The sequence below is a fragment of the Mesoplodon bidens genome, assembly GCF_964165515.1.
Source record: "Mesoplodon bidens genome assembly, chromosome: 4".
Taxonomy (NCBI): Eukaryota; Metazoa; Chordata; class Mammalia; order Artiodactyla; family Ziphiidae; genus Mesoplodon; species Mesoplodon bidens.
In genome coordinates this window covers 23,915,284-23,941,864 of record NC_138160.1, presented here as the reverse complement: position 1 = coordinate 23,941,864, position 26,581 = coordinate 23,915,284, and the positions used below count along the sequence as shown (strand labels likewise).

Here is a 26,581-nt window from a genome sequence, read left to right as displayed (position 1 = left end):
AACTCTTAACAAAGTGGATATAGAAGAAATTTATCTCAACGTAATAAAGGCCTTATATAACAAGCCCACAGATAACATCATAATCAGTGATGAAAAGCTGAAAGCCAATGCTCTAAGATCTGGAACATGACAAGAATGCCTGTTCTCACTATTATTTAACACAGTACTGGCAGTCCTAGCCAGAGCAATTAGTCTAGAAAAAGAAATAAAAAGCATTCAAATCAGAAAATAATAAGTTAAATTGTCTCTGCTTGCAGATGATATGATATAATATTTATAATAGACTTCACCAAAAGACTTTTATAACTAATAAACAGTTTCAGTAAAGTTGCAAGATACAAAATCAATATACAAAGGTCAGTTGTGTTTCTATACACTAATAATACCTATCAGAAAGATAAATTAAGAAAACAATCTCATTTACAATTGCATCAAAAAGAATAAAATACTTGGTAATAGGTTTGATCAAGGAGGTGAAGGATTTGTACACTCAAGAATTGTTCCAGATTGAACGTTGAGCATCTTTTCATGTACCTGTTGGCCATTTGTGTGTCTTCTTAGGAAAATGTCTACTTAGTTCTTCTACCTATTTTTTAGTTGGATTATTTTGTATTGAGTTGTATGAGTTCCTTATATATTTTGAACATTAACCCTTTACTCCATATATGGTTTGCAAAAATTTTCTCCCGTTCTGTAGGTAACCTTTTCCTTTTGTTGATTGTTTCTTTAGCTGTGCAGAAGCTTTTTAGTTTGATATAGTCCCACTTGTTGACTTCTGCTTTTGTTGCTTGTGTTTTTGGTGTCAAATCCAAAAAAATCATTGCCAAGACGAATGTTAAAGATCTTTCCCTATGTGTTTTCTTCCAGATGTCTTATAGTTCAGGTTATATGTTGAAGTGTCTAATCCATTTTCAGTTAATTTTTATGAGGAGTATAAAATATAGGTACAATTTCATTTTTCTCCATGTGGTTATCCAGTTTTCCAGACACCATTTGTTGAAGAGAGTATTCTTTTCCTAGCAAAATAAGGTATCAAAGAGGTATCATCACTTCTGTCATTATTGCAACTTTATTTAGAATAACCAAGAGATGAAAAAACTGAAGTGTCCATCAATGGATGAATAAATAAGATGCAAAATATATATGTATGTATATGGATAATTATATTATAATTAATATTATAATTATATATATATATATATATATAATTCAACCATGAGAAAAAATGAAATTCTGAAATTTACAACAACATGGATGGACCCTGATTTATTATGCTAAATGAGCCAAGTCAGACAGAGAAAGATTAAATGCTGTATGATATTATTTATTTGTGGATTCTAACAAAGATAAACTTGTAAAAACAGAGAGTAGAATAGTGATTACCAGGGTCTGAAGGTTGGGGGATTGGGGAGATGTTATTTAAGGATACAAACTTATAACTAGTAGATAAATAAGTCCTGGAGTTCTAATGTAGAGCATAGTAATTATAGTCACCAATACTGTATTATGAACTTCAAATTTACCAGGAGACTAGATCTTAATTGTTCTCATCACAAAAAAGAAGTGATAATTATATGACACATTAAAGGTGTTAGGTAACACTATGGTGGTAATCATATTGCAATATATAAATGCATCAAATCAACACATTGTACACCTTAAAATTACACAGTGTTATATGTCAATTGTATCTCAATTAAAAAAAGAAAAATAAAGGAATTGGTTGAATAATTTAGTTATCAGAATTGATGTATGTGTAACTTTACCACCTCAACGTGAAGCCCTGATTTCTTTCTAGTCTAAGCTTCAGAATTCAGTTTTACAGTTGTAAATTAGAAATGAGGATTTTGAAAAGTCTACACATAAATCCATGTAGATACATATAGTATGTGCACACACACACACATCATACTTTGTATATTTATTTTGAATAGAAAATGGAATAAACAGGTGAGTAGCTTCAAAGTTGAAGATTTATTCATTTTTGGAAATGTTTAGGTAATTTTGGTCAGTTTGATATAAATATCAATATACTATATGTTGGCTGCCATTGGTCTAAAAATCTACCAGATCTCCCAGCTCCATGCTACTAATAATATCTAGTACTGTTGTGAGCTGAATTGTGTCCCCCTGAAAGATATATTGAAGTTCTGAACCCAGGCACCTGTGAATGTGACCTTATTTGGAAACGGGGTCTCTGCGATTTAACCAAGTTAAGGTAAGGTCGTATTGGATTGAGGTGGGCCCTAAGTCCAATGACTAGTGTCCTTATAAGGAGAAAGAGACACAGAGAGGTAGACACGCAGGGTAAAGGGCCATGTGATGGTGGAGACAGAGGTTGGAGGGATGAAACTTCGAGTCAAGGCACGCCAAGTGTTTGCCAGTGATCATTAAAAGTTAGGGAGAGGCAATGAAGGATTCTTCCCTAGAGTCTCCAGAGGGAGCCTGGCACTGTTGACACATCAATTCCAGACTTCTAGCCACCAGAACTGTGAGAAAATAAATTTCTTTTGCTTTAAGTCATATACTTGTAGTATTTTGCTATAGCAGCCCTAGGATATTAATACACATACTATATACAGTAGTAGATAGTAGATTGGCCAGAGACATTCCAACTGGGTAAACATTTCTTTGACATGTTCTTACACAGATGGGCATTCAACATACCTTAATGACTTGCAATTTATAATTTTGCTTCTGCGACAGACCCATGATATGAAGTTTGAAACAACAACAACAACAAAAAGTACTGTGTGAAGGAACAGCATTGTTTCTCCTGAGAGACAATTAGAAACTGGTTTCAGACAGGCTGGAAGTGGAGAATGCAAATTTTCTGTTAAAAATCAGTGGAATAAAAGCGTTTTATTTCAATCTTATCTTTTCAACCCCTGGCAAATGCCCAAAAGAACAAAAGAATAGTAGAAAATTCAAGATTTAATATAATAGAAAAAAAAATTTCAAGGTACAAATATAATTATACTAGCCAAAAAATGTGAAATATTAACCTAAACAAGAGTGCATGATATTTATTTTCACAAACTTCCTCAGTCTCCAAGATATTTCTACATTTCCAAAAAGTCAAGTATCTTATTCTTCATAATCACTACAAAATGACAGTTAAGACATCAAGAGTTATAGGAAGGCTCTGGGTACTGTGGAATATATCCTGTTGGGACCCAGATATTTGCAACAGAAAAGCAGATACCTGGCAAATTAAAAATAAATAAATAATAAAAATAAATAAAACCATCTGTACACTTTCTTTCCTAGCCTGAAAGTTGCTTCACTGAAAGCTGAATAGTGGAGAGAAGGAAAGACATTGCCATAGACTAAATGTTAGTGCCCCCATTCATATGTTAAAACTTAATTTACAGTGGGATGTCACTTAGAGGTGGGACCTTTGGTTGGTGATCAGGTCATAGGGGCAGATCCCTCATGAATGAATGACACCAAACCTGCTGGCACCTGATCTTGAATTTCCCAGCCTCCAGATGTGTGAGAAAGAAGTTTCTGTTGTTTATAAGTCACCCAGTCTATGGTAATTTGTTATAGCAGCCTGAATGGGCTAAGACAGGAATAGAGGCAATCCATGATTTTATAAGTTGAGGGGTGCTCTGGATACTCTAGCTTACAAAATGATAGGCTCTCAATATTACACTTTCCTTTCTGCACTTTCTTCTGTACTTTTGAGGGATAAACCTGCAAGCCACATATTTCAGACAACCTAGCTTTCTGAATTTCTCTTGATTTCTGCCAATTGGAGGCACTAAATGGAATTTAGAAGGAAGAAAAAATAAACAGAATATTACTTTGCTATTTCAGTTTTTCAGCACCTAGGGGCTATGAGAGTAGCAGTACCATAACGACAAAAGAAGGCATCTTGCTCATGTTCTTCTTGTCATGGAACCTCTATTCTAGGAGAAGAGTATGCAGGGGTGGAGGCAAAGAAATGCAGACCAGATCTGCAATATACAAAATTTATTGAATTAAATGCTCGCGAAATGGGTGAATTTTATATTTAACCTATATTTTATAAAGCTGTTTTTTTAAAGGTGATTTTAGGCAGAAGTGAATGTCAGCAACTTTGAGAGTAATTTAGCAGCAATGGGAGAGTGGGCTCCTGGTTTTTGCTTAATAACAAAATACATTTCTAACAGTAGCAGACACAGACAGAGAGCTTACCCCTCATACTGTCAGCAGCTCTGGGGCGAAAATGGTCACATGAGTTGTAGTCTAAGGCAGTGACAGTTTCTTGAGCTATGAAGAACAGCCCTCCTCTTCCCTTAACACCTTTAGCCATTCCATCACTCTAGTCACCGGTGATCAGCTATAAATTTCCCCATCCTTAAATACTGAATGGTTTTCACATCCACCAAATGTATGCTGAATACCAAAGAAGATTTTTCTGTCACCCAAGCAATTTGTTGAGGAAAAGTTTGGAGTCAACACCTCTGAATCCACGCCCCAGATAGTCTCAGTTACCACAGTTGTCAGCATCTCTGGCAAGCAGCAAAACTAATTCAAAGATGGATCATACTTAGAAAGAAAATGATATGTTCTCTGTGCACAAAACATTTTTCTTTAAATCAGTAAACGGCCATTTCCGATGAAAAGATGGTTACAGTAAAACAAAGGAATGAAAGAAATTCTTCTCATTATTCTCACAGAATTTATAGATAATTTCATCTTTATAAGTAATAAACGAAATTTGAACAATGAGAAAAAAGTATTCCAAAGAGACTTTATAGGATGTCCAAAGAATATAGAATTGAGTTTCAAAATGTTACAATATGACAAAAAATGAAAAGCCAGTGTAGAGACTAAATGCCCATATAGGTGGAAAAAGTTAGATGTTTATAAGTAGTTATGAGGGTGACTCAGAGAGAAAGAAAGAGAGGGAGGGAGGGAGGTGGAGCAGGGACAGAGAAAAAGGAATGTAAACATGATCACAGAAGGAACGCTAGACTTTAAAAAGGTATATCTAACATGCATTATTGATATTTTTGAGAAGAACTAAGCAAATGAAAATATAGAAGGAGTCTAAAGTATATTTTTTCAACATTTTTCTGAAATAAAGACAAGTTGAATGTGTAGACTGAAGGGGCTCATAGATTTCCAAGAAATAATGAAACCTAACATTCATACATACCATTCCAAATCAAAGCATATTCTGGTAAGGATGTTAAAATTCAGGTACAAAGAAAGAATCCTAGGAGTAGGAGGGGAAAATATCATGCCCCCTACTAGTGTGAAATATCAAGATGGATTCGACATCTTCACAGTAATATTCATGCAAGGAGACAGTTTGATCAGTATCTAAAATATACTGAGAGGAAGAATATGTGATGCAAGAATTTTATAATCAGCCAAGTAATCCTTTGATTTTAAAGAGAATTTTTGAGTAAAAAGGAAAAGGGTGCACGAAGTTATGCCATTTATGAATAACAAGGTCTGAAACTCCTAGGGGACAAGGCTAGGCAGTGATAAAGAAAGAAAAGAGACAAAATGGAACTGAAATCAACTGATTAGGTGATGAGAACTAAAGGATATATTTTTAATTGACAGAGTAGACACCCATGTCAACCCACCTCCACCTGCCCAAATATGTTGATTAATTTTTATTTAATGAAAGTGACAGAAACGTGAGATGGTCACATGATCAGAGCAAAGGTAACGGGAATATTCAGCCAGCCTCCTTTGGGTTGCAGAGTCTGTTAATTTTGACTCTGTTCCCATGTGAGGACTCTTGTCAATATGCAAAGCTCATTTTTTCTAAGCTCAAAGCTTTTTCAGAATCAAGTCACCTAACACCATTCAGAAAGAAATTTAAGCAGCATCTATGTCCTTCCTGTGAAATATTTATGAGCAACTTGGATTCTGACTTTCCTGTCAAACCCACCAAAACCTAGTCTACATTCTCTTTTAAGGACATGATGGATGTTGGAAATGGAAATCCTGTTCATCCCCAGCCCACATCCATCTTTCTATTTTTGTTCTATTTCTATAGATGATAGATAGAGAATAGAGATATAGTTAATTTCTCACCGAGCTTATTAAAAAATATATTTTCTTACATGAAGTTGCTTATATTATTTAATTTGATTTCCCCAATACTGTTAATAGTTGGCATCATAATTCCCATTTTACAGCATAGAAATTTCAATTCCATTAGGTTAAGTCAATTTGTTCTAAATTACACAGAAATTCAGTTTTGTGTCTGATATTAGAAGAATCCCTTTGTACTTCCACACCACCCCTTACTGTAGTTGTAAAATTCACCTATTGACAATCACATATGATAAATGATCATATGATTCCAGAGAATAAATTACAAGCATTAAACTTAAAAATAATGGTTAATTAGTTCCCTATCCCCACATCTTTAATGACAGAAATCACAGATCTTGTTCATGAGGATCACAGTTTTTGAAGTAAAATACTGGATTTTTATTTCTATTGCTATGACAGTATTATTACAGTAATACCAAAACAAGAAAAAGACAATACACAAAAAGAAAACTACAGACCAATTTCCATCATAAAATAAATGTAGAAATCCTTAGCAAAATATTAATAAATAGAATTAGAAGCATATAAAAATAATTATATACCATTACCAATTGATATTCATTCTCAGCATGTAAAGCCAGTTCAATATTCAAGAATTATCAATGTGATTTACCCAATCCTAAAAAAAAAAATTGCATGGTCTTATAATTCAATGCAGAAAAAGGGTTTGACAAATTTCACAACCATTTATGTTGTGAAAACAACAAACAAATAAAAAGCTCACAGAAAAATAAGAATAGAGAGTAACTTCTTCCACTTGATAAACAGCATCTATGGAAATCAAAAACAAAAAGAAAACCAAAACCTCAAATCCCAAAGTTAACATTATACTTAATGATGAAAGACTGAATTATTTCCCTCCTCAAGATCAGGAACAAGGCAAGGATATTAACTTTCACCGCACTCATTTAACATAGTATGAGGTGTTCTAGCAAGTTCAGTAAGGCAAGAAAAATAATTAAAAGACAGATATGTAGGTAAGAAAGAAATGAAATTGTCTCTATTCACAGATGATATGATTATATACAAACTGAAGCCTAGGAATACACATATACTCAAAAAATATCCTTTTAGAATTAATAAGGTAAGCAAGGATACAGGATATAAAATAAACATAAAATATTAATTGTAAACCTATTTGCTAGGAATTAGCTATGGGTTATTTGATCAAATATGTTTCATGCAAACTGCCTGAGAACATCAAAACAATTAGTCAGACCCAAAATTCAATCTGAGTTAGCATTCATATTCAAAGATTTGAATTCAAAGGTAAGTTCATAGACCAAATATCATATTTTTATTTGTTTTGAAGTGTCCATCTGCCCATATGAAAAAAGCTACTGCAACAGTTTGGCAGGCAGTTTAAAGAACCAAAAAAACTACTCTGTGCAGGTCAGGTTCACAGGCAAACGGTTGTTGACTTGGAAAGCACAAAAAGTAATAATCACAGCGTGTGATACTTTACCGAGTAGCCAGCCAAAAGTGTCTGTCTAAATAGTCAAAAATTTCAGCTGTCATAAGAATCCTTTGAGGAAACATTATAAATACCTATCAAATTTCAACTATCAGTGGCCATTTTTAAAAACAGCATAAATATCTAATAAAACGTTATAGAAAAGTTATAATAATCCTGAGGTACCCATAATTTATATCCTGGCACATTTAAAATGTCCCTTTTGTTTAAAAATGGGCTTTAAAGATATCAAGTTTTACTTGTATATTTTATAAATATTTGTGTGCTAGTCAATAGTCTCTGATTTTTAATTGTTTAAAGCAAATCCAATGCCACAAAGAGCTACTTTAGTCATGCCTTGCAGGAGTTCAAGGGGAATATCCTCTATCTTCACCCCTCTGTCCCTCCCCTACCTTCAACTCTTCTCCTCACAGGTCTCTGCCTGGGAAAGGCGGACCTTTGCTGCTCCTTTTCTTGGAAGAGTGGCTGTTGAAAGGAGTTAAATATGGCTCTTGGGTAAGTAAGTCTGGGTTAGAGGACCATGAAGAAGGGTAAGCAAGAGGACAAGCTCCCTTGGTGTCCAGAACTTGTAGAATACCCTTCAATTTAGTGGACCAACAGCTGAGCTCCTTGAAGTGAGAGCTACAGGCTGGCAGGGAGAAGGGTGACCCCAGTGTCAACTAAGAAAAGTTAGATGTGGCTGCACTTCAGAGAGCTCACCAACCAGGTGATGGTCACCAATAACAGCAGGATGATGTTCCCAGTGCTGAAGTTGAGTATGTCTGGCCTGGACCCGAACACCATGTGTTGTTTCAGCTTGGAATTTGTGATGGAGAGCAACCACTTCTGGAAGTGTGTGAACAGAGAGTAGATGCCTGGGGGGTCAGTCCAAGCCATATGTGCATATTGAACTCCTTACATAAATAAAAACTCTAAATTCATATAGTATGAGTTGAGGTTCTACAGGGGATGATTACCAGCCACGGCATTCTCAAGACTCAAGGCATATCTGTCAAGGCTTATCAGAAAGAGATTACGGCTCTTAAAACTAAATATAACTGATTTGCAAGGGCTTGCTGTGATGCAAAAAGAAACAGGGATCACAAAGATAAGATGGAAGAACACAGAGACAAACAGCAACCTGGGTATTACTAATGGAAGTAGCTTATCCCTGGACTCAGTTCCTTCTATCTGCTGTCAACCCCCATCCTCAGTTTGGAGGTCCTGTCTCACTTTTCTCCACCCATGGTTGTGAAAAATGCTCTATGCTGAGGAACCACAGTTCACCCATCCCTGTCCCTGTCCTCAAAGTTGTGCCTAGGCCCCCTTCCCACTTGGAGAAGCTCATACTTAGCCCATACACTCATTGGAAAAATTCTCCAACCTACTCTGATAATTAATTTGCAAGTTGTCCATGATCTGATCTCATGAACTTAGCCCAGCCTCAGCATGTGTCTGCATACTATCATGTTACTCCTGAGCGCAACAAGACTGCATCAGTGTCTCAACCTGTGGTCAGCTAGCAGGACACCTTCACACCAGGGTCTCAGGCAGCATAGCTGCCTAAAGGGCTGGGAGTCCAGTCCTTCCCAGTGAACACTATCTTACCCAAATAATCTCAGGTCCCTTCTCCTCAGGATTCTCACTCTTTAAGAACCATGTCATGGCCACAGATATTCCTGACAGCCAATATCACACCTTGGCTTCATAACCTCATGGATATCCCTGTCAACACCTTCCATGTAAACCAAAGCCTTTCCTTAAAATATACACTATTTTTTTTCTTATGTCTACCAGTGTTGATTTGATCTAGGTACAAAATGACAGTCTCATGGGTCAAGAAAGAAAAAAAAATCGTATTAACTTCACTTTAAAATATGAAAAGGAATATATGTTCTGCTGTTCATCAAAAAAATAACCCCACCCATCATCTGCAACACAAGTGTAGTCCTATGTTGTGTTTATATGCTACAGATGAATTTAAGTATGGAAACAAAATTCAGTTGGACTATTAAATCACCATTACTTGATCATAATAAAATTTTGTTTGCTAAGATCCAGAACCTTATTTTTTTGTGTGTCATACAGCATACAGAAGGTTTGACACACTAGAATTAATAAACTCAACTCGTCTTATTTAGTGAAATAAAAAGCATAATTTCAATTGCATTCCTTGTTGCTTCAGAGTAGTTTTCAGGTCCCTTTTGTGACAGCTATCATACTTATAGTTAAACTGTTAAGGACAAAATAATAAATTCATAGTTGAGGAAAACAGACTTTAATTGAAATGGAAATTTCACTGTTCTGCCCACTAGAATGTGTTTATTTTGAGCATATGTAATTGCCTCTTGTATTGTTAAACCTACAATGGCAATATTTTTCTTCTGAAAAAAATAGCCAAAGACAATCAGCAAAACATTTTCTGCAAAATAAAGGAAATATGCAAAAAAAAAAAAAACAACAACAACAAAAATCTAAATACAGTTCTAAAACGATCTAGTGAGAGGATTCAGTACTAGAAATTAGTGGAAAATATAATCCACTATAATTTTCAAAAGTTACATAGCTCAGCATTCACTCCAGGAAAAAATAAATTTTAGGATGGAGAACTCTTATTACACATGTATATTTTTTAAAAACCTAATGAATGATTTAAATGACTTTTCTTATTAATTATCTCCTCAATCTGCCTCTTAAAGACAGATTAAAATGCAGTAATTTTTCTTTAATTTTTTTAAATTAATAAACTATTTATAGAGACTATTTTTAGTTTAATGAAAAAAGTAAATGTAAAATACAGATTTCCCAATTGTGCCCTTGATTGTGTTTAGCATTTTTTGTCTGGACTATAAAAGTCTCTGACTTAGTAAACTTCCCTTTTTAATCCATCCATTGTTAAAACTGTAAAAGAAATCTTTTTAAAAAGAAAATCTTATCTCCTGTCATATCTGTGTGGTAAACTAGAGTTGAAATATTGAAAAATATACCAATCCATTAGTGAACATCCCTGACTCTACCACTTACATAAAGACTTCACTGTGGTCATTGTTCTCACATGCAATGGGAATCACCTGAGAGCCTGTTCAACCCTGGGTTGCTGATTCAGGTTGTGAAACAATGGGTCTGGATAGGTCTTGAGAATCTGCATTGCTAACAAGTTCCCAATTGATGCTGATACTCCTGGTCCCAGAGCCAAAGTGTGAGAACTACTGCCTTATAATTTTCCTATTTCTGATACGTCTTGTCTTCTTCCTTCTGTAAGTGTTTTGTTTTTTTATTGCTGCATTAAAAAAATTCTGATATTTAATGACAATAAAATTAGTTTATTTAGCTCCCAAATCTGAATTCCTTTATGTCTCTTCTAAAAGAAAACTTTTTCTTCTCTACTTCCTCAGCCAGTATATTTCTATCAGCTTTCTGTCTATAATATCTTATTATCTTGTCCACTGTTCTTCCACTCCTGTTCCCTTTGTATTGTAAGTTTGTATCATTTTAGTACTGAATATCATTGTATTGGGATGTCTGAAAAAAAGATAAAACAAACTTGTTAGGATCATCATTTTGGGTAAACATATCTTTATGATTTTATCATATCTAAATCTATAAATATAACTGTAGCATAAAAAAGAGAAAAACATGAGGATGGATAACAAAAAATCTTCATATTTTTATTAAGGAACTGGTTATAAGAGAAAAGTGACCAACAGGAACAATCAGAGAAAATTTGGAGTTTGTATTGACATTAAAATCAAGAGAAGAGAGAAAGGAGTAATAACAAAATAAGAATAGAAAAGTGATGAGCTGGTTAGTATCTTCATGTATTATTTTGGCAAGAAGCTATAATTTTAAAACAAAATTTTGTAAGGCTACATGTCTTGCCCCTTAGGAAATATTTTCCTCTCTTCATGTAATACAAGGAGTAGAATTATCTGGAGAAACTCAAGGAGCTCACTCTGGGAGAAAGGGACAGTGAGTCCACTGGGACGAGGGTCTCCCATTTCCTTGCTCAGCTCTTCCTATGGGAAGTGTGGCTTTATTTCATGACAAGAATATCTATAAAAATCCTTTGGGCCCCCAAATATCTCTGGATGCTGGGAAACTCATTTGTCCAAATAACTCCTGTAAGTGGTTGGCACCTAGACTTCTTGACACCAAGCAGTCTGTTTATCCCAAAGTGACAAACTTTCAAGCTTGAACTATAAAAAGGAAGAGTAACTAGGGGTGGGTCTTTCCAATGAAAATCAGACTGACCAAATTGGCCCACCAGCTTTACCATACATCTCTCCCTGTGGTAGTGGGGGAAGGAAGACCTGTGCTCTTTTTCTTTTTCTTTTTTTTAATTGTGATAAAATATATATAACACCAGAACTTTTTCATCTTCCCCAATTGAAACTCTGTAACATTAGATATAACTCACCAGTCCCCCTCACTGTTTCCTCTGACAAGCTCCATTTCACTCTCTGCCTTTATGAATTTGACTACTGTAGATACTTCATATAAGTGGGATAATACAATAATTATCTTTTTTGTAACTGGCTTATTTCACTGAGCATAATGTTTTCAAGGTCATCCACACTGTGACATGAGTCAAAATTTCATTCTTTTTTTAAGATTGAATAATATTTCATTGTATATATGCCTTGTTTATTCATTTTTCTGTTGATGGGCACATAGGTTGATTCCACCATTTGGTTATTGTGAATGATGCTGCTATGAACATTGGTGTACTGATATCTTTTTGAATCTCAGCTTTCAATTCTTTGGGCTATATGCTCAAATGTGAAATTGCTATAAAATATAATAATTCTATGTTTACAATTTTGAGGAAGAGTTATACAATTTTCCACAGCAGCTGCATCATTTTACATTCTCACCAGCAATGCACAAGGGTTAAACTTTCTACACATCCTCACCAACACTTGTTATTTTCTGTTTTTGTTTCTGTGTTTTGTCTGTTTTGTTTTGTTTTTTATTATAGCCATCCTAAATGGTACAGAATGGTACCTCACAGTGGTATTTATTGATTTAGCCTCCTTTACATTGGCAGTCATTTCTTTATGCAAGTTTTCATTTCTTCAGTAAAGCTTATTTCTTAACCCATGTTATGTAACATTGAGAAATTTGTCCCAAAGCTGGTGCATGATAGGTAGCAACAAAAGAGAGCACTGCTTTTTATTACAAGTGGAGACCTAGAAAGACCCACTTTGCACACAATACCTGTGACAAAGGGACCTACATATAGGTCACATCAGAACTATCTAGTAAGAAAATGAAAAAGTTTTTGACTTTTAAGAACCAACTTTTACAGGGGACCTTCAAGATGGTGGAGTAGTAAGATGTGGAGATCACCTTCGTTTCCACAATACATCAGAAATACATCTACATGTGGAACTCCTACGGAACACCTACTGAACACTGGCAGAAGACCTCAGAGTTTCCAAAAGGCAAGAAACACTCCACGTACCTGGGTAGGGCAAAAGAAAAAAGAAAAAAACAGAGACAAAAGAATAGGGATGTGACTTGTACCTCTAGGAGGGAACTGTGAAGGAGGAAAATTTCCCACATTCTAAGGAGCCCCTTCACTAGCAGAGACAGGGTTGGGGGTGGGCAGGAAGGAAGCTTAGGAGCCACAGAAGAGAGTGCAGCAACAGGGGTGCAGGGGGCAAAGCAGAAAGGTTCCCACAGAGAGGATTGGTGCCAACCAGCACTCACCAGCCCGAGAGACTTGTCTGCTCACCCGCTGGGGTGGGTGGAGGCTGGGAGCTGAGGATCAGGCTTTGGAGGTCACAGCCCAACGAGAGGACTGGGGTTGGCTGCATAAAGACAGCCTGAAGGGGGCTAGTGTGCCACAACTAGCTGGGAAGGAGTCAGGGGAAAAGTCTGTACCTTCCAAAGAGGAAAGAGACCATTGTATTGGGGTGTGGGAGGAGAGGAGATTCCTTCTGCCTGTACCCACAGAAGGCAGAGAACTGCCTAAGCAACCTCTAGAGATGAGCATGAGCCTTGGCTATCAGCTCGGACCCCAGAAATGGGCATGAAACGTTAATGCTGCTGCCTCTGCCACCAAGAATCCTGTGTGCAAGCAGTTCATTACCCAAACACCCCCACCACCCTGGGAACTTGTGCAGCTCACCACAGCTAGGGTCCCGAGATCCAGGGACAACTTCCCCGGGAGAAAACATGGAAAGCCTCAGGCTGTTGCAATGTCAAGCTGGCCTCTGCTGCTGCAGGCTCACAGCACATTCCAATTATGACTACCATACCCCTCCCTCTCTTACGCCTGAGAGAGCAAGAAAGACCTAATCAACTGCCTCTATAACCCCTTCCTGTCTAGGTGGGGAAAAGTCACCTGAGGGCAACCTACGTGCAGAGGCGGGGCCAAAACCAAACCTGGACCCCAGGAGCTCTGCAAACAAAGAAGAGAAAGGGAAATTTCTGCAGCCTCAGGAGCAGTGGATTAAACCCACACAATCAACTTGATGAATGCTGCTTCTGTGGGATACCTAAATAGACAAGAAATGTTCCCAAAATTGAGACAGTGGACTTTGGGAGCAAGTGTAGACTTGGGGATTGCTCTCTGTGACTGACTTGTTTCTGATTTTTATGTCTATCTTAGTTTAGTTTTTAGTGCTTGTTAACATTGGTGGATTTGTTTATTGGTTTGCTTGCTCTCTTCTTTTTTATATTTTTTATATTTTTATTTTGATTTTTTAACGTTTTTTTATATATATATTTTTTCTTCCTTTTCTTCTAAGCCATGTGGCTGACAGGGTCTTGGTGCTCCGGCCAGATGTCAGGCCTGAGCCTCCTAGGTAGGAGAGTAAAGTTCAGGACATCAGACGGCCAGAGACCTCCAGGCCCCACATAATATCAATTGGTGAGAGCTCTCCCAGAGATCTCCATCTCAACACTAAGACCCAGCTCCACCCTATGGCCAGCAAGCTCCAGAGCTGAACGCCCCATGCCAAACAACTAGCAAGACAGGAACACAACCCCACCCATTAGCAGACAGGCTGCCTGAAAATCATACTAAGTTCACAGACACCCCAAAAACACTCCACCAGACGTGGACCTTCCCACCAGAAAGACAAGATCCAGCCCCAACCACCAAAACACAGGCACCAGTCCCCTCCACTAGGAAGCCTACAGAAGGCACTGAGCTAACTGCATCCACAGGGAGCCAACACCAAAATCAATGGGAACTATGAACTTGCAGCCTGCAAAAAGGAGACCCCAAACTCAGTAAGTTAAACAAAATGAGAAGACAGAGAAACATACAGCAGATGAAGGAGCAAGGTAAAAACACACCAAACAAATGAAGAGAAATGGACAGTCTACTTGAAAAAAATACAGAATAATGATAGTAAAGATGATCTACAATCTTGGAAATACAATGGAGAAAATACAAGAAATATTTAACAAGGACCTAGAAGAACTAAGGAGCAAACAAACAATGATGAACAATACAATAAGTGAAATTTAAAATTCTCTGTTCTTCTGCCTCAGTTATTCTGCTATTGATTCCTTCTAGAGAATTTTAAATTTCACTTATTGTATTGTTCATCATTGTTTGTTTGACCTGGAGAATAAAATAGTGGAAATAACTGCCAAAGAGCAGAATAAAGAAATAAGAATGAAAATAATTGAGGACAGGCTCAGAGATTTCTGGGACAATATTAAACACACCAACATTCGAATTGTGGGGTCCCAGAAGAGCAAGAGAAAAAGAAAGGGGCTGAGAAAATATTTGAAGTGATTAGAGTGGAAAACTTCTCTAACATGGGAAAGGAAACAGCTAATCAAGTCCAGGAAGCACAGAGAGTACCATACAGGATAAATCCAGGGAGAAATAAGCCAAGACACATGTTAATCAAACTATCAAAAAGTAAATACAAAGAAAAAATATTAAAAGCAGCAAGGGAAAAGCAACAAATAACATACAATGTAATCCCCAAAAAGTTAACAGTTGATTTTTCAGAAGAAACTCTGCAAGACAGAAGTGAGTACCAAAACAAATTTAAAGTGGCCAAAGGGAGAAACCTACAACCAAGATTACTCCATCCAGCAAAGATCTCATTCAGATTCAGTGGAGAAATTAAAACCTTTACAGACAAGCAAAAGCTAAGAGAATTCAGCACCACCAAAACAACTTTACAACAAATGCTAAATGAACTTCTCTAGGTAGGAAACACTAGAGAAGGAAAGACCTACAAACACAAATCCCCAAAAATTAAGAAAATGGTAATAGGAATATACATATTGATACTTACCTTAAATGTAAATAGATTTAATGCTCCAACCAAAACACATAGACTGGCTGAATGGATACAGAAACAAGACCTATATATATGCTGTCCACAAGAGACCCACTTCAGATATAGTGACACCTACAGACTAAAACTGAGGGGATGGAAAAAGATTTTCCATGCAAATGGAATTCAAAAGAAAGCTGGAGTAGCATTTCTTATATCAGAAAAACTGACTTTAAAATAAAGGCTATTACAAGAGACAAAGAAGGACACTACATAATCATCAAGGGATTAGTCCAAGAAGAAGATATAACAATTGTAAATATTTATGCACCCAATATAGGAGCACCTCAATACATAAGGCAAATGCTAACAGCCATAATTGAGGAAATCAACAGTAACACAATAATAGTAGGGGACTTTAACACCCCACTGTCCTTTGGATGATCACCAAAGGACAGATCATCCAAAATGAAAATAAGTATAGAAACACAATCTTTAAATGACACATTAGACAAGATGGACTTAATTTATATTTATAAGACATTCCAACAAAAAACAACAGAATACACACTCTTCTCAAATGCTCATGGAATATTCTCCAAGACAGATCATATCTTGGGTCACATATTAAGCCTTGGTAAATTTAAGGAAATTGAAATTGTATCAAGTATCTTTTTCAACAACTACACTATGAGGCTAAATTATCAATTACAGGAAACACACTCTGAAAAATACAAATACATGGAGGCTAAACAACATGCTACTAAATAAACAAGAGATCACTGAAAAATCCAAGAGGAAATTAAAACATACCTAGAAACAAATGACATTGAAAACACAATGACCCAAAGCCAATGGGATGCAGCAAAAGTATTTCTAAGAGGGAAGTTTATAGAAATACAAATCTACCTCAAGAAACAAGAAAAATCTCAAATAAAAAACCTAACCTTACACCTAAAGCCATTAGAGAAAGAAGAACAAAAAAACTCCAAAGTTAGCAAAAGGAAAGAAATCATAAAGATCAGATCAGAAATAAATGAAAAAGAAATGAAGGAAACAATAGCAAAGATCAATAAAACTAAAAGCTTGTTGTTTGAGAAGATAAGAAATATTTAGTTTTTTGTCCAATACTGACAAATTTTCGTCTTTTGCTAACTTGCTCTGCATCTAGAAATATTTATTTTGGAAAATATTAGCAAACTTCTTTTTCCCAGAATGAAAAACTTTAAAGTTTAAGATGGATTATACAAAAGAACACATGCTTTTCTTTTCAAAGGAGAGTGATTTTAAGAGCTTATAATTACTTAGTAAAGCTTTTCTGAAGATAAAATGCTTTTTAAATGCCCCTTTTTTGGTAATCTCTAAATTAATTGGAAGCATGTAAAATTGTTCTAAATTAATGATAAAAAATCAACTTCAAATTTTTAAACTGGCTCTTTAAGTTTTATATTAACAAATTGTAGTTCATGATATACCTTAAAATATTCTGATAAAGTATCCAGATTAAGTTCATCCAAAGAAGAGATAATGCATTTCTACATTTGTTTGTGATAATTGGAGTGAAGACTGTATTAAATTAATAATGATATTTTGACAGTGTAAAGGTGCAAATGTACATGAAAGTAATATTTTGCCAATGATGAGAAGATGTATTTTATACTAGACCTGACTTAAGGCTTTTGCACAGGATATTTCTTTGTCTGGAAATGGCTTTCCACATATAATCTCCTGGCTTACTCCTTCAATTTCATTCCTCATGGAGGCCACACCTGACCACTCCACATCAACTGCCCCAATGTACTATGAAAACTCTTGCTCTGTTAGATTTTTTTCATAACATGAATTTTTATCTGCTATGTTTATTCTTTTATTTTCCAAATTGTTTATTGATTGCCTCCCTTGCCCCTGCCAGAATTCAAGTTCCTCAAGTGCAAGAACTCAAGTTTTTCTTGCTAGTTGATAAGTCCCCAAGACCTAGAATCATTTTTGGAAAATAGGATCCCAGTACATATGTGTCAAAAAAACACTCAACGACCTAGGAGGAATTTCAGGAAGACTTTTGTTGTAATAATCACATAAAAATACATAATGCCTATAAAACAGCAATAACTAATTAGATGGGAAGAACAGGCTGGAATGAAAAAGGAATAATGAGCCAAAAAAGGGTTTAGGTGAGATTAAAAAATACCGCTAAGAAAGTAAAAAACACAATTTAAAAATTACGGCCACACCAGAGGTCATAAGACAACAAGAAACATTAATATGATTATAAATGTCCCAACAATAATCCTTTTTTGGTTAAATTCCTGAATCAAAAGCAAAGTATAAAGTCTGAGTTTTAAAGATGAGATAACTACATGTACACAGAGAGAAACAAATTACCCAAATATTTGATAAAAATTAAAAAAAATAATTATATACAAAAAAATATTTAAAAAGTGATGAAGAATGAAAGAAATGTCAATTAATATTTACAAACATACCAGTCTAAATTAGGGATATGATTAGTCTGAAACTATTGAGTGTCAGAAAAAAATGATAAGAAGGTAAAAGAGAAGTTAAGAAGAAATCAATGATAGTATGAAAAAGGAAAAAATTTCAACATAAAAAGAAGATAATAAAAAAAGGATATTGAGGTCATTTAAGTACTAAACAGTAGGCTGTTCTTTCTATGTAACTATGTTCTCACTCTATCCACTTTCTGTCTCCTATTTTTCCAACATACTTTGGACATTTTAAAATAAATTGCAACACACTTGAAAACAGATAAATTATAAGGGTTTACATCACATTTTCTTACCACAATGTTATAAAACTAGTAATTATAACAAAATGTGATAAAATATTTTGAAGTTAAAACACACATTTCTGAAAGTTTGTGTAAATAGGAAAATAAAAGCTGAGTTTTTAGATTTCTTATAAATATCAAAGTAAATTATGTACCTCAAAACTCAAGCACAGGGGAGGAGTCAAGATGGTGGTGTGGGAACATGATGCAGAGTTAATGTCTCCCCACAACTAGGGTGCCTGCTGGCCACTGGTAGGGGACTCTGACCCGCAAGGAGACAGGAGGAACCCCAGAGTGAACCAGTGGGATGTAGGTGGACCAAGGAGGGAGAAGTGGAGCCCAGACAGGATTGGCGTCCCTTGGGCTGGGGAGCTTGCTGCATTCCCAAATCAATTCCCCCTCCCTCCAAAGCCCCATCCAGGCTACGTGGATCCTGGGGACAGAGATCAGGAGTGGCAAGCAGGAGGGACCATCCAGGAGGATCAGGAGAGGAGCAGAGGGTGATTACCCTGCTCACTCAGGCACAGGGAGCCTGCTGAGCACCCAGGCTGGTCCCCTGCCCTCCAAGACCCCCATTTCCCCCTACCGCATTGGTCCTGGGGCATAGGAGAGAGTCCTGGGAGATCAAAGAGACAGGCAGGAGGGGCCCTCCCAGACCCCAAACCAGAGGAGCAGGAGAGGAGAGGAGGGCATTTGCTCTGCCCACTCGAGCACGGGAAGCCTGCTGGGCTCCCAGGTGAGGTACCCTGCCCTCTGAGACCAGGAATGGGTGGCATGCCTGGGTCCCTACTGTTCCTTGAGTATAAGCCCCACCCCCCACAGCACTCAGGACCTTTTCCAGCCTTTGGGTCCTGAGCATTGGCCCCATCCGCCACCCAAACCTCACTCTTGCTTAGGCCCCACTCTCCACAGCCAAGGCCTTGCTTCCCCCACCCTTTTTTTTTTTCCTTTTCCCTCCTCCTCTTTTCTACTATTGGGTACAAATGTACATTCCAGTTGTTGATTCATATATATTTTTATTTTTACATTCTTTCTAATAAATCTGTTAGTTTCCTAGTTTAATTTTATTTTTTACTTTGTTACTGTTTTTTTTTTTTTTTTTTTTGCTGCCACACGTGGCTTGTGGGATCTTGATTCATGACCCATGGGTCAGGTGGAAGCTCCTGCAGTGGGAGCTCCAAGTCTGAACCACTGGACTAACAGAGAACCTCAGACCCCAGGGAATATTCATCAGAGTGAGTTCTCCTGGAGGTCCTCATCTCAGCACAAAGACCAACTCTACTCAATAGCTTACAAACTAGTGTTGGAAGCCTCAGGCCAAACAACCAGTAAAAGAGGAACACAACCTATTCATTAAAAACAAAAAAAAAATGAGACAGCAAAAAAATATGTCACAGTTGAATGAGCAAGGTAAAAACCTACAAGACTGAGCAAATGAAAAGGAAATAGGCAATCTACCTGAAAAAGAATTCAGAGTAATGATAGTAAAGATGATCCAGAATCTCAGAAATAGAATGGAAGCACAGATTGAGAAAATACAAGAAATGTTTAACAAAGACCTAGAAGAACTAAAGAACAAACAAACAGAGATGAACAACACAATAACTGAAATGAAAAATACACTGGAAGGAATCAGTAAAAGAATAGTGGAGGCAGAAGAATTAATAAGTGAGCTGGAAGACAAAATGGTGGAAATAACTGAGGAGGAGAAAAATAAAGAAAAAAGAATGAAAAGAATTGAAGACAACCTCAGAGACCACTGAGACAATACTAAATGCACCAACATTCAAATTATAGGCATCCCAGAAGAAGAAGAGAAAAAGAAATGGTCTAAGAAAATATATGAAGAGATTATGGTGGAAAACTTCCTTAACATGGGAAAGGAAAGAGTCACCCAAATCCAGGAAGCAAAGAGAATCCCAATACAGGATAAAACCTAGGAAAAATACACCAGCACATATATTAATCAAATTAACAAAAATTAAATGCAAAGAAAAATATTAAAAACAGCAAGAGAAAAACAAACAAACAAAAAAACATACAAAGAAATCCTCGTAAGGTTATCAGCTGATTTTTCAGTGGAAACTCTGCAAGCCAGAAGGGAGTGGCAGGATATACTTAAAGTGATGAAAGAAAAAAAACCTACAACCAAGATTACTGTACCCAGCAAGGATCTAATTCAGGTTTGATAGAGAAGTCAAAAGCTTTCCAGACAAACCAAAGCTAAGAGAATTCAGCATCATGAAACCAGTTTATAACAAATGCTAAAAAAACTTCTCTAAGCAGGAAACACAAAGAGAAGAAAAAGACCCACAAAAACAAACTGAAAACAGTTAAGAAAATGGTAATAGGAACATACATATAGATAATAAACTTGAAAGTAAATAAACTAAATGCCCCAACCAAAGGACACAGACTGGCTGAATGGATACAAAAAAAAGACCCATATATATGCTTTTGTAAATCAATTGTAAATCAATTACAGGAAAAAACCTGTAAAAAACACAGAAAAAAACATGGGGGTTAAACAGTGCTCTCCTAAATAACCAAGAGATCACTGAAGAAATCAAAGAAATAAAAAATACATAGAAACAAATGACAATGAAAACAAGGTGAGCCAAAACCTATGGGGCCCAGCAAAAACAGTTCTAACAGGGAAGTTTACAGCAATTCAATCTCACCTCAAGAAACAAGAAAAAACTCGCATAAACAGTCTAATCCTACTTTTAAGACAACTAAAGAAAGAAGAGCAAAGAAAACCCAAAGTCAGAGGAAGGAAAGAAATCATAAAGATCAGAGCAGAAATAAATAAATAGAAATGAACAAAACAATAGCAAAGTTAAATAAAACTAAAAGCTGGTTCTTTAAGAAAATAAACATAATTGATAAACCCTTAGCCAGACTCATCAAGAAAAAGAGGGAGGAGACATAAATCAATAAAATTAGAAATGAAAGGAGAAATCACAACTGACACTGCAGAAATACAAAGGATTATAAGAGACTACTACAAACAACCATATGCCAATAAAATGGACAACCATGAAGAAATGGACAAATTCTTCGAAAGGTACAATTTTCCAAAACTAAACAAGGAAGAATTAGAAAATATGTACAACCCTATCACAAGTAATGAAATTGAAACCATAATTAAAAATCTTCCAACAGGGCTTCCCTGGTTGCTCAGTGGTTGGGAGTCCACCTGCCGGTGCGGGGGACGCGGGTTCGTGCCCCGGTCTAGGAGGATCCCACGTGCTGTGGAGCGGCTGGGCCCATGAGCCATGGCCACTGAGCCTGCATGTCCGCAGCCTGTGCTCTGCAACGGGAGAGGACACAACAGTGAGAGGCCCGCGTACCACAAAAAAAAAAAAAAATCTTCCAACAAAAATGTCTAGGACCAGATGGCTTCTCAGGTGAATTCTATCAAACATTTACAGAAGAGCACATTTAGAGAAGAACAAACACCGATCCTTCTCAAACTCTTCCAAAAAATTGCCGAAGGAGAAACACTCCCAAATTCATTCTACAAAGCCACCAGCACCCTGATAACAAAACCAGAAAAAGATATCACACAAAATGAAAACTACAGGCCAATATCACTGATGAACAGAGATGTAAAAATCCTGAACAAAACACTAGCAAACAGAATCCAGCAGCACATTAAAAGGATCACACACCATGATCAAGTGGGATTTATCCCAGGGATGCAAGGATTCTTCAACATATACAAATCAATCAATGTGATACACCACATTAACAATTTAAGGAATAAAAACAATATGATCATCTCTGTAGATGCAGAAAAAGCTTTTGACAAAATTCAACACCGATTTATTATAAAAAACTCTCCAGAAAGTGGGCATAGAGGGAACCTACCTCAACATAATAAAGTCCATATATGACAAACCCACAGCAAGCATCATTCTCAATGGTGAAAAACTGAAAGCATTTCCACTAGGATCAAGAAAAAGAGAAGGATGTCCACTCTTGCCACTCCTATTCAACATAGTTTTGGAAGTCCTAACCATGGCAATCAGAGAAAAGAAAAGAAATAAAAGGAATACAAATTGGATAAATAAGGATTAAAACCGTCATTATTTGCTGATGACATGATACTATACATAGAAAATCCTAAAGATACCACCAGAAAACTATTAGAACTAATCAATGAATTTGATAAAGTTGCAGGATACAAAATTAATGTACAGAAATCTCTGGCATTCCTATACACCACAACAAAACATCAGAAAGAGAAATTAAGGAAACACTCCCATTTACCATTGCAGCAAAAAGAATAAAATACCTAGGAATAAACCTGCCTAAGGAGGCGAAAGACTTGTACTCAGAAAACTATAAAACACTGATGAAAGAAATCAAAGATGACATAAAACAGATGGAGAAATATACCATGTTCTTGGATTGGAAGAATCAATATTGTGAAAATGACTATATAGCCTAAAGCAATCTACAGATTCAGTGTTATCCCTATCAAACTACCAATGGCATTCTTCACAGAATTGGAACAAAAAATCTTACAATTCGTATGGAAACACAAAAGACCCCGAATAGCCAAAGCAATCTTGAGGGAAAAAAAAAAATGGATTTGGAGGAGTCAGGCTCCCTGACTTCAAACTATACCACAAAGCTACAGTAATCAAGACAGTAAGGTACTAGCACAAAAACAAATATAGATCAATGGTACAGGACAGAATGACCAGAGATAAATCCATGCACATATTGGCACCTGTTTTATGACAAAGGAGGCCAGAACATACAATGGAGAAAAGACAGCCTCTTCAATAAGTGGTGCTGGGAAAACTGGACAACTACATGTAAAAGAATGAAATTAAAACATTACCTAACACCATATACAAAAATAAACTCCAAATGGATTAATGATTTCAATGTAAGACCAGACACTATTAAACTTTTGGAGAAAAACATAGGAAAATCACTCTTTGACATAAACCATGGGAAGAACTTTTTTGACCCACCTCCTAGAGTAACAGAAATAAAAACAAAAATAAACACATAGGACTTAATTAAACTTCAAAGCTTTTGCACAGCAAAGGAAACCATAAACAAGACAAAAAGACAACCCTCAGAATGGGAGAAAATATTTACAAATAAAACAACAGACAAAGGATTAATCTCCAAAATATACAAATAGCTCATGCAGTTCAATACCAAAAAAACAAACAATCCAGTTAAAAAATGGGCAGAAGACCTAAATAGACATTTCACCGAGGAAGACATGTGCCAAGAGGCACCTGAAAAGATGCTCAACATCACTAATTATTAGAGAAATGCAAATCAAAACTATGAGGTATCACCTCACGCCAGTCAGAATGGCCATTATCAAAAAATCTAGAAACAATAAATGCTGGAAAGAGTGTGGTGAAAAGAGAACCCTCCTGCACTGTTGGTGGGAATGTAAATTGATCCAACCACTATGGAAAACAGTATGGATGTTCCTTAAAGAACTAAAAATGGAACTACCATATGACCTAGTAATCTCACTACTGGGCATATACCCTGAGAGAACCATAATTCAAAAAGAGACATGCACCCCAATGTTGATTGCAGCACTATTTACAGTAGCCAGGACATGGAACCAATCTAAGTGTCCATTGACAGAGGAATGGATAAAGAAGACGTGGCACATATATACAATGGAATATTACTCAGCCATAAAAAGAAACGAAATAGAGTTATTTGTAGTGAAGTGGGTGGACCTAGAGTCTGTCATACAGAGTGAAGTATGTCACCATATGCTAATGTATATATATGGAATCTAAAAAAAAAAAAATGGTACTGATGAACCTAGTTGCGGGGCAGGAATAAAGAGGTAGACATAGAAAATGGACATGATGACATGGGGTGGGAGGGGGAATCTGGGGCAAAGTGAGAGTAGCATTGATGTATATACACTACCGAATGTAAAATAGTTGGCTGGTGGGAAGAAGAAGCATAGCACAGGGAGATTGGCTAGGTGCTTTGTGATGACATAGAGAGGTGGGATAGGGAGGATGGGAGGGAGGCTTAAGAAGGAGGGGATATGGGGACATGTGTATGCATATGGCTGATTTGCTTTGTTGTGCAACAGAAACTAACATGGTATTGTGAAGCAATTATACTCCAATAAAGATGTACTAAAAAAAAAAGGTATCAATAGAAAAAAAAAAAAAAAGAAAACTCAAGCATAAGGACATTTTGAAAATCTGCAGTATTTACAAAAGCTGAAGATACACAGTTCCAAAGACAATCAGCTCCACTCCTATATATATATCTAAACCCAACAGGAGTGCATTCATAAGTTCACTGAAAGGCATGCACTAGAATATTCATTATAGCATTATTTGTAAGCCCAAACTGGAAGCTACCCACATACATGTCCACTCATAGGAGAAGCCCTAAGAATTGTGGAACATTCACACAATGGGAATTGACTATCTATAATGTACATAATGCATAATTTATCAACACTAAGTACAAAAACAGACAGGACTAATCTCTGGTTTTAGAAGTCATGAGAGCAGTTAACTGGAATGGTTTTTACTGAGATGAGAATGTGCTAGGTTATTGGTATTCTGTTTTTGATCTGAGTCTGACTAAGCAGGTATCTTCTGACATGTGAAATCAATCCATTGAGCTGAACTCTTTTGATGTGGTCACTAGTCTTTACCGATACTATGTTCAATAAACACTTAAAAGCACATAGAAATTAAAAATATCATTCCCATGATGTTTTTATTTATTAATTCATTAAAATAAGTAGAAACACATTTTTTTTTTTTATGTGGTACGTGGGCCTCTCACTGTTGTGGCCTCTCCCATTGCGGAGCACAGGCTCCGGACGCGCAGGCTCAGCGGCCATGGCTCACGGGCCCAGCCGCTCCGCGGCAAGTGGGATCCTCCCGGACCGGGGCACGAACCCGCGTCCCCTGCATCGGCAGGCAGACTCCCAACCACTGTGCCACCAAGGAAGCCCAGAAACACATTTTAATCATGACATGCTTCACAAAACAAAAGAAAAAAAGACCCCTACTTTCAAAGACTTTTATGATCACTCAAGAAAACAAAATTACAGAGACAAAGAAGCATCAGGAAATCAGTAAGGAAAAATAAATGATAAATTTTAAAAAAATGATTTAAACCTCAGGAAGTGTTATTTATACTGGTTCTATGGGCTCCATGACTATGAATTATTCTGTTAAGTGGATGAAGACTCCATCCAGGACAAATTTAACCTCAGTCAACTCAATGAGCAGGTGCCTCACAGTAGACAAGCTCTAGACATGATCTTGGACCTGGAGTCTGATGAAGAGCTGGAAGACAACCCCAACCAGAGAACCCTGATTAAGCAGTCAGCCAAGATGTTGTATAGGTTCACCCAGACCACCTATATACTCACAAACCATGGCACCACCCAGATGTTGGAAAAGTACCAGCAGGGAGTGTTTGGCTACTGCCCCATGTGTGCTGTGAGAACAAGCCAATGCTTTCCAATAGCCTTTCTGACACCCCAGGTGAGGCCCTGGTGAAGCTCTACTGCCCCAAGTTCATGGACGTTTCCACACCTAAGACACCATCGAGGCAGCACCACACGGACGGCCCCTACTTGGGTACAAGTTTCCCTCACAATGCTCTTCATGGTGCATGATGAATGCCGGCCCAAGTAGCCCACTAACCAGTTTATGTCCAAAGTGTACAGTTGCAAGATCCATCCACTGCCCTACCAGGTGCAATTCCAAGCCACCAGCAACTTTGAGTCCGTCAAGACCGTTCACTGATTCTCAACCCCACCTGTCACTCAGTCTTTGACAGTTCCAGTCCTCCCTTGCCACCTTTAAGGAAACCTCTATGGTTTATATTTTAAATTAAAAGAGTCACTATTGTGGTGTGAATATGAAATAAAGTAGAAAAAAGGCAAAAAAAGCATTTACTCAAAATTTATATAAAATCTTACCAGATATCTTCAGGAAAAAATATTTTAGGGCTTGATGGCTCCTAATATAAATG

The 26,581-nt window shown here is 36.7% G+C and overlaps 1 pseudogene across 1 annotated transcript; it reads left to right on the top strand.

Annotated features, from left to right (window-relative positions):
* The first annotated feature begins 8,216 nt into the window (after positions 1-8,216).
* LOC308615624 (casein kinase II subunit beta-like) lies at positions 8,217-26,352 on the top strand (annotated as a pseudogene). The gene is made up of 2 exons: positions 8,217-8,374; positions 25,722-26,352. The product of its transcript is annotated as a casein kinase II subunit beta-like (transcript).
* The last annotated feature ends 229 nt before the right edge of the window (positions 26,353-26,581 follow it).